We start from the raw sequence: 16,503 nt of genomic DNA, 5'->3' as shown, positions 1-16,503 counted from the left end.
ATCACAAGACGAGGAGGAATACTTGGAAAAGTCCGGGTAATACGGGAAGATTTCAGTTAGATCACATCATGGTCAGACAGAGCTTCCGGAATCAGTTACTGAACTGTAAGGCATACCCAGGAGCAGATATAGACTCAGATCACAATATAGGATTGATGAAGAGTAGGCTGAAGTACAAGAGATTAGTTAGGAAAAATCAATACACAGAGAAGTCAGATTCCGAAGTAATAGTAATGACGAGATACACTTGATGTTCTCTGACGCTACAGATACAGCAATAAGGAACAGCTCAGTAGGCAGTACAGTTGAAAAGGAATGGACATCTCTAAAAAGCGCAATTACAGAAGTTGGTAAGAAAAACGTACATACAAAAAGGTAACTGAGAGAGAAACCGTGGGTAACAGAAGAAATACTTCAGTTTATCAATGAAAGAAGAAAGTACAAAAATGTTCCGGGAAATTCAGGAATACAGAAACACAAGTCGCTGAGGAATGACATAATTAGGAAGTGCAGGGATGCTAACACGAAATGGCTGCAAAAAAACGTGAAGAAATCGAAGGACAGACTCGGTGATAGGAAAGTCGACACAATTTTCTGTGAAATTCACAGCAAGGCTGGTAGCATTAAGAGTGCATCGGGAATTTCAAAGTTAAATTCTGAGGAGAAAGCGGATACGTGGCAAGAGAACACTGAAAACCTCTGTGAGGGGGAAGTCTGTCTGATGTGACAGAAAAAGAAACAGAAGAGTATTTAGAAGAAATAGGGAATCCAGTACTAGAATCAGAATTTACAATATCTTTGAAGGACGTAAGACAAAGTAAGGCCGAAGACACAGGTAACATTCAATCAGAATATCTAAAATCATTGTGGAAAGAGGCAACAAAGCGACTATTCAAGTTGGTGACTAGAATGTGTGAGTCTGGCGTCATACCATGTGACTTTCGGAAAAATATCAACCACACAATTCCGGAGACAGCAAGAGCTGACAAGTGCGAGAATTATAGCAAATCACCTTAAAAGCTCATGCATCAAAGTTACTTACAAGAATAGCACACAGAAGAATGGAAAAGAAAATTGTAGATGTGTTAGATGACGATCAGTTTGGCGTGAGGAAAGGTAAAGCCACCAGAGAGGAAATTCTGACGTTGCAGTTGATACAGGAAGCAAGACTAAGGAAAAATCAAGACACGATAACAGGATTTGTCGAAATGGAGAAAGCGTTCGACGCTGTAAAGAGGTGCAAGATGTTCGAAATTCTGAGAAAAATACTGGTATGGTACAGGGAGAGACAGATAATACACAATACGTAGAAGAGGAAAGAGGGAATAGTAAGAGCGGACGACCAAGAATGAAGTGCTAGGATTGAAAAAGGTGTAAGATAGGGATGTAGTCTTTCGCCTCTACTGTTCAATCGGTACATCGAGGAAGCAATGATGGGAATGAAAGAATAGCTCAAGGGTGGAATTAAAATTCAAGACGAATGGATATCAATGATACGATTCGCTGATGACATTGCTATCCTGACTGAAAAGTGAAGAAGAATTACATGATATGCTGAATGTAATGAACAGTCTAATAAGTACAGAATATGTACTAAGAGTAAATCGAAGAAAGAGGAAAGTTATGAGAAGTATCAGGAATGTGCAACTAAACATGAGCATTGATGGTAACGAAGTAGATGAACTACTACTACTACTACTACTACTACTACTACTACCTAGGCAGCAAAGTATCCAATGGAGGACGGAACAATCAGGACATCAAAAGCAGATTAGCACTGGCAAAATGAGCATTGCCGTTCATGAGAAGTCTACTAGTATCAAACATAGGCCTTAATTTGAGGAAGAAATTTGTGGTAATGTACGTTTGGAGCACAGCTTTGTACTGTTGTGAAACAAGGAGTATGGGAAAACCGAATCAGAAGAGACTCGAAGCATTTGAGATGTGGTGCTGCAGGCGAATGTTAGAATCAAGCGGACTGGTAAGGTGAGGGACGAGGAGGTTCTGCGCAGAATCGGATGGGAAAGGAATATGTGGAAAACACTGACACGGAGAAGGGATGGGATGACAGACCATTTGTTAAGACGTCAGAGAATGACTTCCATGGTACTAGAGGGAGCTGTAGAGGGCGGAAACTGTAGAGCAGAAAATAGACTGGAATATACCCAGAAAATAGCTGGGGACTTAGGTTGCAACTGCTTCTCTGATAAGAAACGATTGGCACAGGAGAGGAATTTGTGGTGGGCGTCATCAAACCAGTCAGAAGACTGATGACTCAAAAAACCAAAAGAAAGAAACGGAGATGCGTTCCAAGCAGAGAGCTGTCATTGAGCTTCCTTTTGCTGAAAATCAGAGCATCGCAGGCATTCATAGGCGCTGGCAAAATTTCTAAGGAGATCTGACAGTGAACAAAAGCACGATGAGTCTTTGTCCGAGGCATCTGTCATCATCGCAACAAAGCCGCGCAAGGCTGCGCCAGTTTCAACGTCGAGACCAGCCGCACTCAGCTGTGACTCCGGCAAAAAATGGTTAAAATGGCTCTGAGCACTATGTGACTTATCTTCTGAAGTACTTAGAACTACTTAAACCTAACTAACCTAAAGATATCACACACATCCATGCCCGAGGCAGGATTCGAACCTGCAACCGTAGCGGTCGCGCAGTTCCAGGCTGTAGCGCCTAGATTTCCAGTGACATTCCTCCAGTCGCATCATTTGCACTGCTCCATAACTCCGAATATTATTTCATCAATGTTTATAGATAAAGGGGCCCACATGTGTTAAAGTAGATGAGACATTTCAGTGGGGAGACAAAATCAAAATATCCTATATGCCCTTGCCTTTAACCCCGTCAATCGTTTGGGTTCTGTTATAGGAAATCCCTACAATGAGAATTACTAGTCACTTCTAGGGTTTCATTCTTCCGCCTGTGAAAGTGTTCGAATTCGTTATAGATCCTCAGATTCGTAATGTCAAGTACCTGTTACCCCTCTCTCCTTCCGTACGTATCTTTTGGTGATTATTACTCTTCCCAAATTTTGCATAAAAGACAAATTACTTCCCGTCGCAGGCTGCAGTTATGATATCTACAACATTTCAACGTCGTAATTTCGGTACTTTCTGATTTTTTGCACTGTTTTAGTACTTCTGCACTTTTGCTTAACATCTCGTGGTCTTGTGGTTAGCATTGGTGACTCTCTATCACGGCTCCCCGGTTTCGGTTTCCAAGGGGTCGGGGTTTTCTTCCCCTCTGGACTATGAATGCACTTGTTGTCCTCATCATCATTTCATCATCATCATCGACGTACAAGTCACCGAAATGACGTCAAATAAGGAAAAGTTTGTCCCAGGTGATCGTATTCAGCGGAAAGGGATTTCCAATAAAATATGCTATATGCATATTTTATACATTTCATTCACTTTCTATATGACAGTTCTGTAATATTTTTAATATTTTTTTAATTAATTTCATGTGCGAAGTGCGATATTTCATTTATTTGGCGTAATAACAAACCGTAGACCGACTCCAGTACAAATTTTAGCAAAACACGTTAATAATTTAGTGAGGCAGACAGAGTGTATTTTTCCAGCGAGCGGCGAGAGACTGACTACATGTTTACCAAAAACTGCGTTAAAATATTAATTCTTAAATTGTCACGATAGTTCATTATTCAGCAACCACAAACATTGAAATATGAGTAAGATACAAACAAGAAAAAGAGTCTTACTGTGTAGTAGCTAAGTAAATTTGAATATTGAGCCAATGCCTTTCCACAGAGGCCTATACGGAAGCATTCTGACAAAAAGTGTATGGGAATTGAAAGACGGATAGAGAGTGGGAGAAAAGGATAGGTCAAAATAGCGTGATAGAGACAATAAAATCACTTGCTTTTTAGCCATCATTAGGCGCACATGTCGGTAAAGCACGGTGAACGAACAGCTGTTAATTTACAAGTCGCAAGAGACACTGAAACACTACAGCCCAGTGGCTGCTTTTGAGCTGCTTGAGTTCTCGAGTTCGTTTTTTTCAAATACGTCGGCATTATGATTTTTGTCAGCAATCAGTGTTTATGAAAACGTAATGGGTGCTGATAGGATAAGTAGAAATTATATGTCAAATCATTCCAGTGAACACGGTGGCCATGTCAGAGAAGTTTTTATTATATAAAGCATGGAAAATATCTTTCTTGTAACGATAGCATCATCGGTGCGTGTGCGCGCAGTCGTAGAGATCAAGGCAGAGAAGCAGTTGCGAAGTAGCCTATCTGTGATTTGGAACAGAGATGTATGTTTCCAACAGCGGAAGCTTATGTACACGTGTCGCAATAAAACCTTACACATGCCGTCAAGTATAGGTACGTCATATACGACGCCGAAATTATATTGGCACAGGGTATCAATAAACTGTGGGTTATACGTAACACTGCAGTAGTTATTGATAAAAATGAAAAACAAGGGGAATACATGTCACGTTTTTATCTCTTCCAAACACTGGAGTGCTTTATGGCTTGCATGCTGCAAACAGTTAGGGAAACAAATACACAAAGGAAGATTGTAAATCTGTTTCACCAAACTATAATGCAACAATCTTTATGTATCGGCTGCTCGTGTTTTTGGGTGATTGAAAAGTGTTTAGTGATCACAAATTTATTCCTTCCTGAGGCTAAAGTTTCAATATTTACACTGTATGGATTTGATGATTACTATAGGCCTTTTTCACTTTTTGCCTTGCGCTCCACCTAGGAATATGTTCTTCTTACGAGAAGGACTGATGTTCTGTGAACGTAACATAAATTTCGGGATGATGTCAAACTAAATTCGCTCGGTAAACTTATCATGCTAAGAAGGCACCAGGTAAGAAAACTAAAGTTAATTCTCTCCTTCTCGATTTCCCACGATTTTCGATACGCTTTTCCAATCGTTCGCCCCTGCATAGGTTTACTTTAATTGCAACACTATACTGTAAAGACAAGACATACCGTATCTTAGGAAGGTGCGCTGTGTGCTACGCCCGATTACTCCAGCTAGATGCTGAGCATGGGTTGATTATCAGGCATTTCGTTGCAAAAATATGTGTAGCAGGAGCGTATGTGTAGCCGTTGCGGCCTCGAGTTAAGTGTAAAGAGGCAGTCAAATCAAAACGGAAAGATGGAAAATAACTAAGCAAACTGGTTTATTATTTCAAAGGCAATCGTCATAACTGTTAATACATTTATCTTACTATAACACAAGGTGGTCAGTGCGTATGGAACCGTAATTGTATCCAGGCGTGCGGGGCTTTGTCCGCAACAAATCGTCGGCCACGAATGTCTCCCTTATGGGCTCCTAAACTACAGAAATCGCATGGGGAGAGATACCAATTGCACAACACCCTAGACACCGAATAACGCAAGAAAGTAAAATAAAAAATATACATTTTTTAAAATGGTCAGTTTTATATGTAATACGTTAGTAAAAAGACATAAAATCTTAGCAATTTATTTCCAATTTTTCATTACATGAAACAGTTAATCCTCAGTACTTCATTGCACGAAATAAATACTGTACACTACCCACGGTACATTGTAATTAAATGAAGAACCAAACTCTTTATTATGATAAACTTGTAAGCAGCAGGTTTATATGTTTGTATGTTGGCAGCGCTATACACTGTACTCTGTGGTTGGACAGACTAGCGTAGTAGTTAGCAAGCGGGCGGCTTGGACATGTGTCCTTCGTGAAGACTCAGTGCTGATAGGACATGCATTGTAAACTGGTGATGGATGTAGTTAGTAATGTTTGGGTAGAGGAACTGTTGACGACTATATAATTTTTGGAACTGAATGCTCTTCAACAAAATCTTTCTTTTGCTAACCATATGCCTTCTAGTAGTTAGAGTCTATAGTAGTGAGAACCTTTTTATTTAGCTGGCTGTAGTTGCTGTTTGCTGTAATTGTTGTAGTGCGTGTTATGAAGATTTTCTGTGAGGCAAGTGGCTTATGAAAAAGTGTTGGTTATTGTTAGAATTGCTTCTAATTCAGGGCCATTCTTCTGAGTTAATTATTTGAAGTCATGTTGTCATTTTAGAGCACTCAGATTGCGTAGGGATTGTATATTGTGGGTAATAAATGAATAGGTAAAATTTGTGTTCCCTTTGTCAGGGAAAATTCCATTGGTCAGTGTTGAAACGATAAAAATAAGTTACGAGACCGTAGGTTCAGTTGCATTCAGCAGTTTAAGTAAACACATAGAAGTTTCACCTATTCAGTTATTTCAGTAACACACACACACAAAGAAGTTTCAAACTGCATTTAGCTAATTTGAAACGTACTTACATCCAGATTAAAAGTATTACAAATATGTTCATTATAACACACAATAATCTCGTAAAAACTGAAATAGTGTCAACACAGTACTATAAGACAAAACAGAAACGTTAAGATAATTTCAAAAGAACACATAAATAATAACATCCACGTAAAAATGTAAGCTGCTAATGGAATGTACAGGCGTTGCAGAAAAATGTGAAAATACTCTGAAAAATGCCTACTCGAAAATAAATGTACACTCATGCCCATAAATTAAGGATAATGCTGATACATGGTGAAACAACGCTCTGGTGGGCGGTTTGCGAGTTGGGCATAACCATGCGGTGCATTCGACTTGCAGTCGTCACACGGTGGTGCTGGCAGCAGTCCACATACACAGAGGTGTGCTGGTGAATTTCGGAGTACGGTGCAGCGAGTAAGTATGCAGACGTTTTCAGACGTGCTAATGGTGACTGTGTGTTGAAAATGGCTCAAAGAACAGATATTGATGACGTTATGAGGGGTAGAATACTAGGGTGACTAGAGGCCGCTCAAACACAGCAGGTCGTAGCACAGGCTCTCCGTCTGCCACAGAGAGTGATTTCAAGATTATGGCAACGATTCCAGCACCCAGAAACGTGTCCAGGCACTACAGTATGGGACGTCCACAGCGTACAGTACCACAGGAAGGCAGATATCTCACCATCAGTACCCGCAGACAGCCACGGAGTACTGCAGGTAGCCTTGCTCAGGACCTTACCGCAGTTACTGGAACAGTCGTCTCCAGACACACAGTCTACAGACGACTGAAAAGACATGGTTTATTCTCCCGGAAACCTGCAAGGTGCATTCCACTGACCCCTGGTCACAGGATAGCCCATAAAGCCTGGAGTCAAGAACACAGTACATGGTCATTGGAACGGTAGTCAAAGAATATGTCACGGACGAGTCCAGGTATAGCCTGAACACTGATTCTCGCCGGCGTCAACTAGGAACCAGATACCAACCACTTAATATCCTTGAAAGGGACCTGTATGGAGGTCGTGGTTTGATGGTGTGGGGTGGGTTTGTGATTGGTGCACGTACACCCCTGCATTTCTTTGACAGAGCAACTGTAACAGGTCAGGTGTATCGGGCCGCCTTTTTGCACCAGTATGTCCGGCTTTTCAGGGGTGCACTGGGTCCCACCTTCCTCCTGATGGATGGTAATGCACAGCTCCACTGAGCTGCCATCGTGGAGGAGTACCATGAAACAGAACATATCAGGTGAATGAAGTGGACTGCCTGTTCTCCAGACCTAAACCCCATCGATCACGTCTGGGATGCTCTCGGTCGACGTGTCGCTGCACGTCTTCAGACTCTTAGGACAGTTCAGGAGCTCCCTCACTGGTGCAAGAATTGGAGGCTATACCCCAGCAGCTGCTCTACCACCTGATCCAGAGTATGCCAACCCGTTGTGCGGCCTGTGTACGTGTGCATGGTGATCATATCCCATTTGTATGTCGGGGTACATGAGCAGGAAAGAGTGGCGTTTTGTAGCACATGTATCTCGGGACGGGTTTTTCAACTTATCACCATACCGTGGACTCACAGATCTGGGGCGTGTGTGTTCCCTATGTGGCTATGCTATTAGCGCCAGTTTTGTGTAGTGCCACGTTGTGTGGCAACACATTCTGCAATTATCCTTAATTTATGAGCATGATTTTAGATACTGGCACATGTGCAGTGTCCTGAATACGTTGCATGCAGCAGTCGTGTACTGAACAGTCTTCTGTGTAGCTGTGAGTGCATTATGTTGGAGCTAAATGAATTCTGATGCAGGAAAATTGTTGGTACTCGCATGGTGGGAGTTTCCGTAACCAAGGTAGCCGAAGTGTTTGGTGTTTCAAGAGTCCCGTGTCAAAGATGTATACCACATACAGGGGAAGCAAGAACATCATACGCTAAGCCACGACAACGAAGAAAGTGTGTGCTGAGTGATCGTGACGGACTGTCATTGAAGATTAATGTGACGAGAAACACGAGCACGCCAACTGCAAAAATTACTGCAGAACTGAATGTTGCACTCGCGAGCGTTGTCACGGAATTATAGAGCGAGCTAGGATTCCAAAACCACCCGTGAATAACGAAAATGAAGATAACATGAAAACATGTTCCGAAACCATAAAACATTGACTGTAGAGCACCAGAAGACAGTTATTTGTTCGGATGTGTCTTGCTGCACATCGTTTCCAAGTTGTGGCCAAGTTTACGTCCCAAGAGTAAAGCGTAGCGGGGATTCGGTGATGATTTGGGAAGCAACATCCTGCTGTTCCATTTGGCCAAGGTCGCATGACTGCCAAGGTTAATGTAATCATCTTAGCTGATTCAGGCCCGTCCCATGGTACAGTGTCTGTTCCCCAATGGTGATTCTGTGTTCCAAAAGGACAGCGACCCTGTTGACACCCCTCACCTCGCATAGTCCAAGCTGACCATGCGAGGACGGGGATGGACTGCCGCACGCTCTTGGCCACTACAGTCACCTGATCTCAGTTTATAGAGCCTCTGCTCTACTTCGGAGGGAACGGTTCGTTATCGATATCCACCTCGATGATCGTTATCCGAAATTACTGTTTTACAGGAAGCACGTATAAGATTCCCTTGAAAGCCATACAAGACCTGTAAATACCCATTCTGAAACGACTGGGAACTGTTTTGAATGGTAACGATTTTCCTAGGTCGCATTAGGCTTGTAGGTGCTTAGTGACTTGGATTCATGTTTTACTTAAATGTGTTTTTGACCGTTCTTGTATGTGCAGGATGGTGCATTTTTTAGAAAAATCAGTATTTCGTGCTCTTTCATTTTCTACTGCTCAACAAGGGGCAAGTAACTGACAAGTTCTTTGGCTGTCGGGGCAGACACTCCAGTGTATTTATGCACACACTCACATGTGTGGCGTGAGTTTCACACCATGTCACCTCCTGGACCGACCGCTCGACGTTCATGATTTTTTAATTACTTTCTAGGACTTGATGATGGAGCTTTAAGCTACCGAAACCACTAATCCAACAAAAAGCATAAATTACAAATTAAGAGCAATTGTATTCCACTAATAAAGTGTTGCTTCGAGTTCTGGCAGTTCATGTTTTTTAAAATTTCTCTTACATTCGCTCGGCAGCCAGCATCATTGCGACCATACACAACGTCCTTCTCCTATTGACATTATTGCAAAGTTAGATAATCGTTTCTGACTCCATGTATAACGTATACAGGGTGTTACAAAAAGGTACGGCCAAACTTTCAGGAAACATTCCTCACACACAAAGAAAGAAAATATGTTATGTAGACATGTCTCCGGAAACGCTTACTTTCCATGTTAGAGCTCATTTTATTATTTCTCTGCCGGCCGCGGTGGTCTCGCGGTTCTAGGCGCGCAGTCCGGAACCGTGCGACTGCTACGGTCGCAGGTTCGAATCCTGCCTCGGGCATGGATGTGTGTGATGTCCTTAGGTTAGTTAGGTTTAAGTAGTTCTAAGTTCTAGGGGACTAATGACCACAGCAGTTGAGTCCCATAGTGCTCAGAGCCATTTGAGCCATATTATTTCTCTTCAAATCACGTTAATCATGGAATGGAAACACACAGCAACAGAACGTACCAGCGTGACTTCAAACAATTTGTTACAGGAAATGTTCATCATGTCCTCCGTTAGCGAGGATACATGCATCCACCTTCCGTCGCATGGAATCCCTGATGCGCTGATGCAGCCCTGGAGAATGGCGTATTGTATCTCAGCCGTCCACAATACGATCACGAAGAGTCTCTACATTTGGTACCGGGATTGCGTAGACAAGAGCTTTCAAATGCCCCCATAAATGAAAGTCAAGAGGGTTGAGGTCAGGAGAGCGTGGAGGCCATGGAAGTGGTCCGCCTCTACCAATTCATCGGTCACCGAATCTGTTGCTGAGAAGCGTACGAACACCGACTGAAATGTGTAGAAGCTCAATCGTGCATGAACCACATGTTGTGTCGTACTTGTAAAGGCACATGTTCTAGCAGCACAGGTAGAGTATCCCGTATGAAATCATGAACGTGCTCCATTGAGCGTAGGTGGAAGAACATGGGGCCCAATCAAGTTATCACTAACAATGCCTGCCCAAACGTCCACAGAAAATCTGTGTTGATGACACAAGCACCGAAGTCAACATTACCTTCCTTCTATTGGGCCAACTGGCGGTGAATCGAGAAAGTACAGTACATACTGATGAAAGTAAAATGAGCTCTAATATGGAAATTAAACGTTTCCACATAACATCCTTTCTTTATTTGTGTGTGAGAAATGTTTCCTGAAAGTTTGGTCTTACCTTTTTGTAACACCCTGTATATGAGATCGTTCTCAAAAGTAATGTCTCATATTTCTTTGTGAAAACTCTTGAAATTTTTTAAATAAAATAAACATTGTTTTCTAACCCTTTATTCATCATGTTTACATATTTGTAGCCCTGTGCTGCTAGAGGACTGCGAATTGTAGCGTGTATCACGGTGGTATGTAACGTAACCATGCTGGTGCGTGAGAAACAGAGTTTCGACTTCGAAGAGTCCCTTAACATATGTGTCGTCTGTAGAAAGCTGGGCCTGTTTATAATAGTTACGCTAATCTCACATAATCACCATACCCACTGATTAACTTCAGTACCAGGTTTATCTGATGAAGGCATACGTCGAAACGTGTCAATTTGGAGCAATAAAGTCATTTTATATTCTGTTAATGACTTATTACCTTTCGACTTACTCAGCTTATACAAATACAGTCTACCATCGTGGCCCTCCTCCTGCGTGACTTCGTACCACGGTGTAGTTGTTCCCTCACAAACGGACAACCCTCTCCTTCAGCCTCACAGTGCCAGCCCACACTCAAGTGCTGTCCTCCTGCGTGACTTCGTACCACGGTATAGTTGTTCCCTCACAAATGGAGAACCCTCTCCTTCAGCACGACAGTTCCAGCCCACACTCAAGTTCTGTCCTCCTGCATGACTTCGTACCACGGTAAGTTGTTCCCTCACAAATGGAGAACCCTCTCCTTCAGAACGACAGTGCCAGCCCACACTCAAGTGCTGTGGCATCGGCATCAGCATCAGTCCTAGGCTTTGTTTCACTGTCGTCGATCATCCTCCATATAGACCCGACTTACCCCCATACGATTTTCATATCTTTCTAAAACTTAACGAACACCTTCGAAGACTTCACGTTGATTGTGATGAAGTCGTGGAAACAGAGGTGAGGTTGTGCCTCTGTCAGCAAATTTTCGTATTCTACAGTGACGGCATCAACAAAATGGTCTCTCGTTTTCATTGTCAGGGCGACTATGTTGAGGAATAAATATGTAGATTGTTCAAATGGCTCTGAGCACTATGGGACTTAACTTCTGAGGTCATCAGTCCCCTAGAACTTAGAACTACATAAACCTAACTAGCCTAAGGACATCACACACATCCATGTCCGAGGCAGGATTCCAACCTGCGACCGTAGCGGTCGCACGGTTCCTGACTGTAGCGCCTATCGCCGCTCGGCCACCCCGGTGTGCTAAATATGTAGACACTTTTATTTTTAATTATTACAACCTCCAGGAAGCTCTGGGTCTTTAATTGGAGATGATCAAATCTTTATTTTTATTATTGCAGCCCACGCATTCGCGATAATCTTCTTTATGGTAATACCTATTGTAAATGTTGGATTTGGTAACGTTTGTGGCTTCTTTGCTGAATTTTCGACATCTACAGAATTTTTAAAATAACGAGTCCTTTTAAAGGCCCGTTTATTTCGCCATCTCCGGGCCTGAAATGCAACGATTTCTATTTTCTCAACCTCACATTCTGGCGATGCATTTCGTGATAACTATTTTGATTATTACTATAATTCCAGTTCGGGTACTCATTTCCCTGTCTACTATGCCCATTTTGTGGTTTGAATTTCAACGCCCTTCAAGTTTCCCTATAAAAAAGCTCGTCACCGGAATTCGTCGGACTATGGACAAGATCCTGTAGTCGTCTCTTGAGCTTCGTAATCTCCAACACTGCCATTCGATGATTTATATGCGTCAACTTAGCTAGTTCACCCACGCAAAAATCCTGCATCGACCCACTTCCGTGATTGAAACTTGGTCTGTTTAAGAACTCAATCTGAAGTCGTGTTTGCTTCGCTTTACTGGCAGGAAACAATTCTCAGACACTTCGTAGATGATGAACGAACCACTCACTAAATTTATCCATGAATATGCATTGGCCTAAAGACGTCTTTAAGTAATTTAATTTTTGCCTCTTGTGGTATTCCTCTCACAAAACACGCAGCAAGAAAAACAACTTGATGGTATATTGCGTCATTTCCGAAAATCTTTGTTGCTAGTGAATGAGCCCATGGAATACCTATCAGAGTAGTAGATTGATTTACTCCTAAAGAGTTTAGTTCTGCCCTCATGTATTTAAACTGCTGTTCATGCAGCACGGATTCCTTAATTAATAAAGATTCAAAATGTTCTCCAGTCTTAAGCACCTCTTTCTCACACACTACGACGCTCCCCAACAAAATTTTAACAGATTTATTTGTCACTTCCTCGAATACATTTTCCTTCAGCACACAATTCTTTACCTCGACGTCCCGTTCGTCGTGTACCTTTTCCAGCTTGTCCCCGAAATCTTTCTCTATTGTGTCAACATTGGTGTTAAACGGGTCCGCTTCTAGTTTTGACTCAATCACCACTCAGTCATCCCTTCTTTCTTTCTTTCACTGGTGCCATGTCCCACGCATTTGGCAAGGTTAGTGGAAAGGGGTGGCCAGATGCCTTCCTGCCACCACCCCGTACCCCCTGGGACGGAATTAGTGTACCCTCTCTGTCTGCGTCGAGTGGAATTCATGGACCAGTGCGACGCGTGTTCAGATGTCTACGAGTCGTGTAACTGAGGCGGAACGTAAGGACCAGCTCGGTATTCCCCTAGCGGGATGTGGAAAACCGTCTAAAAACCACATCCAGGCTGACAGGCACACCGACCGACGACGGTAATCCGCCGGGCGGATTCGATACGGGGCCGGTGCGCCTACCCGAGGTCAGAAAGCATTGCATTAGCGCTCACGGCTAACCTGGCGGGTTCAGTCATCCCTTTTGTATGTGATTTAATTTCGTTCACCTCATCTTTTACTGTTTCCGCTACACTTGTCTCTTCTGAACATATCTCTGTTTTTATTGAACCTATCTCTGTGCCCCATACCCCCACTTTAGAGTTCATATTTGTGAATTTCCCTTAATAACGCCATCGAATCCCTGCAAGTTACCTATTTTATCTGAATTCACACTATCTGCGCCACTAATATCGTCTTTGTGAGCATGACTAAGGTCAGATTTTGGACTAAATGGCTCGCTAAAGTTATCTGAAACACACGTGCTGGGTGATTGCCTAATCGTTGGAAACTACATCACTGACGACGACGTTACAGGTGCACACGTTTTAACACTATCGTCACCAAGTGGTAATGTGGTGAAGGCCGCTGTGGCTGAGTGGTTCTAGGCGCTTCAGTTCGGAACCATGTGGCTGCTACGGTCGCAGGTTCGAACCGTGCCTCGGGCATGGATGTGTGTGATGTCCTTAGGTTGTTTAGGCTTAAGTAGTTCTGAGTTTAGTTGACTGATGACCTCAGATTTTAAGTCCTATAGTGCTTGGAACCATTTGAATAATTTTTTTGTAATGTATTAAGGTCTTATGAGACCAAACTGCTGGGGTCATTAGTCCTTAAGCTTCCGCACTACTTAATCTAACTTAAACTAAATTACGCTGACGACAACACACACGCCCATGCCCGAGGGAGGACTCGAACCTCCGACGGGGGAGTTGCTCGGACCGTGGCAGGGCGCCGCAGACCGCGCGGCTCATCGCCAAGTACTTAACTTTTCGGTCATGCTGGCTGCTTCTGCTGTATCGCTGCTGCCGAACGTGTAGATGCTGCCCATGAATTCGAAGTCACTGCCGGTAGTCCGAGCTGCCGTTGCCGCCGCTACTGGTCGCGCACCGTCGAATTCTCCGCTGCAGCTGGACGCTGCAGACACGAACTCAGCACGTCTCCGCATAGCCTTCATCTTCAGTCTTGAAGTTTCGCGGCGACCTTCCTATACCTAGCTTTCCTACCAATTATCACACACACAATGGTTGCAAAATTTTATGCTCAGAGCCCCCAAGAAAACTGCCTGTCATACAATGCATTCAGGACCTGGATCGCAGAAAATTGTTACGTGTTAGAATTACACTTGTAATTCTAAAAGCGTTGGGTTTCAATGCTGGACGAGCCCCTAACTGCAAAACTGCCTAATAATTACTGCTGAGTGTAGTTGCTCTTCCAAACAGCAGTTCATATGTGTCCTCGGAGTCTTTCGTGACGACAAGCATGAATAAAACGTTCTCGGTTTTCCAGCCGCTTCGGTTCAAATAAAATGCTCGAGCTTTCGACGGCCACCTCCGCCATCGTCGTCAGGAGTTCACCGACTGCCGGGACTGTTACGGTCTCTCGCTTATATAGGCATGATGACATCATCGGCAGCCAGTCAGATCGATCGAATGTGGCGCCTGCGCGTAAGTCGACCCGGGCAGCTAGCGGAGCTATTGCCCGTGGCAGCACCGGTGACGTCAGGTGGCGCCAGGGGCAGGCGCCACGTCTGAAACTGCCGCTCCCGCGTCGCGCATCTGTCTGTTTTCTTTCGATGTCCAACGTCCGTCCCCATGCTCTGTTGAGTGTGTATCCCTGATCTCTGTTGGAATTGTTGTTGTTTAAGCGAATCTCGGCCGCTTCCTTTATAAGCATGAGCCAACACTTTTGTATTTTCGAACTGTATCTTATGTCCGTTTTCTAGGCAATGCTCCGCTATGGCGGACTTGTCAAGCTCCCTTTGTTTTACATGGCGCTTGTGGTCAGTACAGCGTTCCACAATTGTCTGTCCAATGTACACGCTGCCACATTCACAGGGTACACCATACACACCGGACACTCGAAGAGCAATGTCGTCCTAAACAGGGCGCAACATATCTCATATCTTGGGGGCGGACCGGAACACTGGTCATAGCCCATGTTTCTGCAGCAGACGTCCTAACTTACTGCTAGGTGCTCCACAGTATGGCAGGAACACAGTCCGTTTGGCCTCTTCTTCTTATTCACCAGGTGCCTTTCGTCGGCGGCTCTTGAAAGCGTTTGCGATGTCTCTTTTGCAGTATCCATTTTCCGCGAAAACACGTTTTAAGTTCTTCAATTCAGACTGTTGGTGGTCGTCGCCTGAGATAAACTTGGCTCTATGTACCAACGTGCTCAAAACAGCTTTCTTGTGTACAGGGAGGTGGAAACTATTGGCGTCCAAGTAACAAACAGTGTGTGTTACGACCATCTTGCTTTCTACGATACGTTGATGACACCTTCCTGATATGGCCTCATGGTGAAGATACACTGCAGCATTTCGTCGATCATATGAATGATGTCCATCGCAACATTGAATTTACTATCGATATGGAGAATCACGGGAAGCTACCATCCTTGGATGTTTTGGTTGAGCCGAAGGCAGGAGGCCAGCTTGGTCACTCAGTTTACCGGAAACCAACATACACTGATCGGTACTTAGAGGCCAATAGTTTCCACCATCCTGTGGCTCAGGCGTCTACATATTTGGACTCCGTTATAAAGGAAGCGGCCGAGATTCGCTTAAACAACAACAATTTCAACAGAGACCAGGGATACACACTCAGCAGGGCATGGGGACGGACGTTGGACATCGAAAGAAAACAGACAGATGCGCGACGCGGGAGCGGCAGTTTCAGACGTGGCGCCTGCCCCTGGCGCCACCTGACGTCACCGGTGCTGCCACGAGCAATAGCTCCGCTAGCTGCCCGGGTCGACTTACGCGCAGGCGCCACATTCTATCGATTTGATTGGCTGCTGATGATGTCATCATGCCTATATAAGCGGGAGACCGTAACAGCTCCGGCAGTCAGTGAACTCCTGACGACGATGGCCATCGAAAGCTCTAGCATTTTATTCGAACTGACGCGGCTGGAAAACCGCGAATGTTTTATTCAAACAGTCCATATGAACAAACAAGTTGCGCCTTTGCCTGCAGTTGCTCGTACTAGGTACTAGGCTATGCATGGCTCCGTTAAAAAAAAAAGCTCGACGTAGTCACAGGGTCGAGCCCTGCACGTCTACACGTCTACT

The sequence above is a fragment of the Schistocerca gregaria genome, chromosome 3 (assembly GCF_023897955.1).
Source record: "Schistocerca gregaria isolate iqSchGreg1 chromosome 3, iqSchGreg1.2, whole genome shotgun sequence".
Classification (NCBI taxonomy): domain Eukaryota; kingdom Metazoa; phylum Arthropoda; class Insecta; order Orthoptera; family Acrididae; genus Schistocerca; species Schistocerca gregaria.
The sequence above is the reverse complement of the archived record's forward strand: the minus strand, read 5'-3'. Positions refer to the sequence as shown.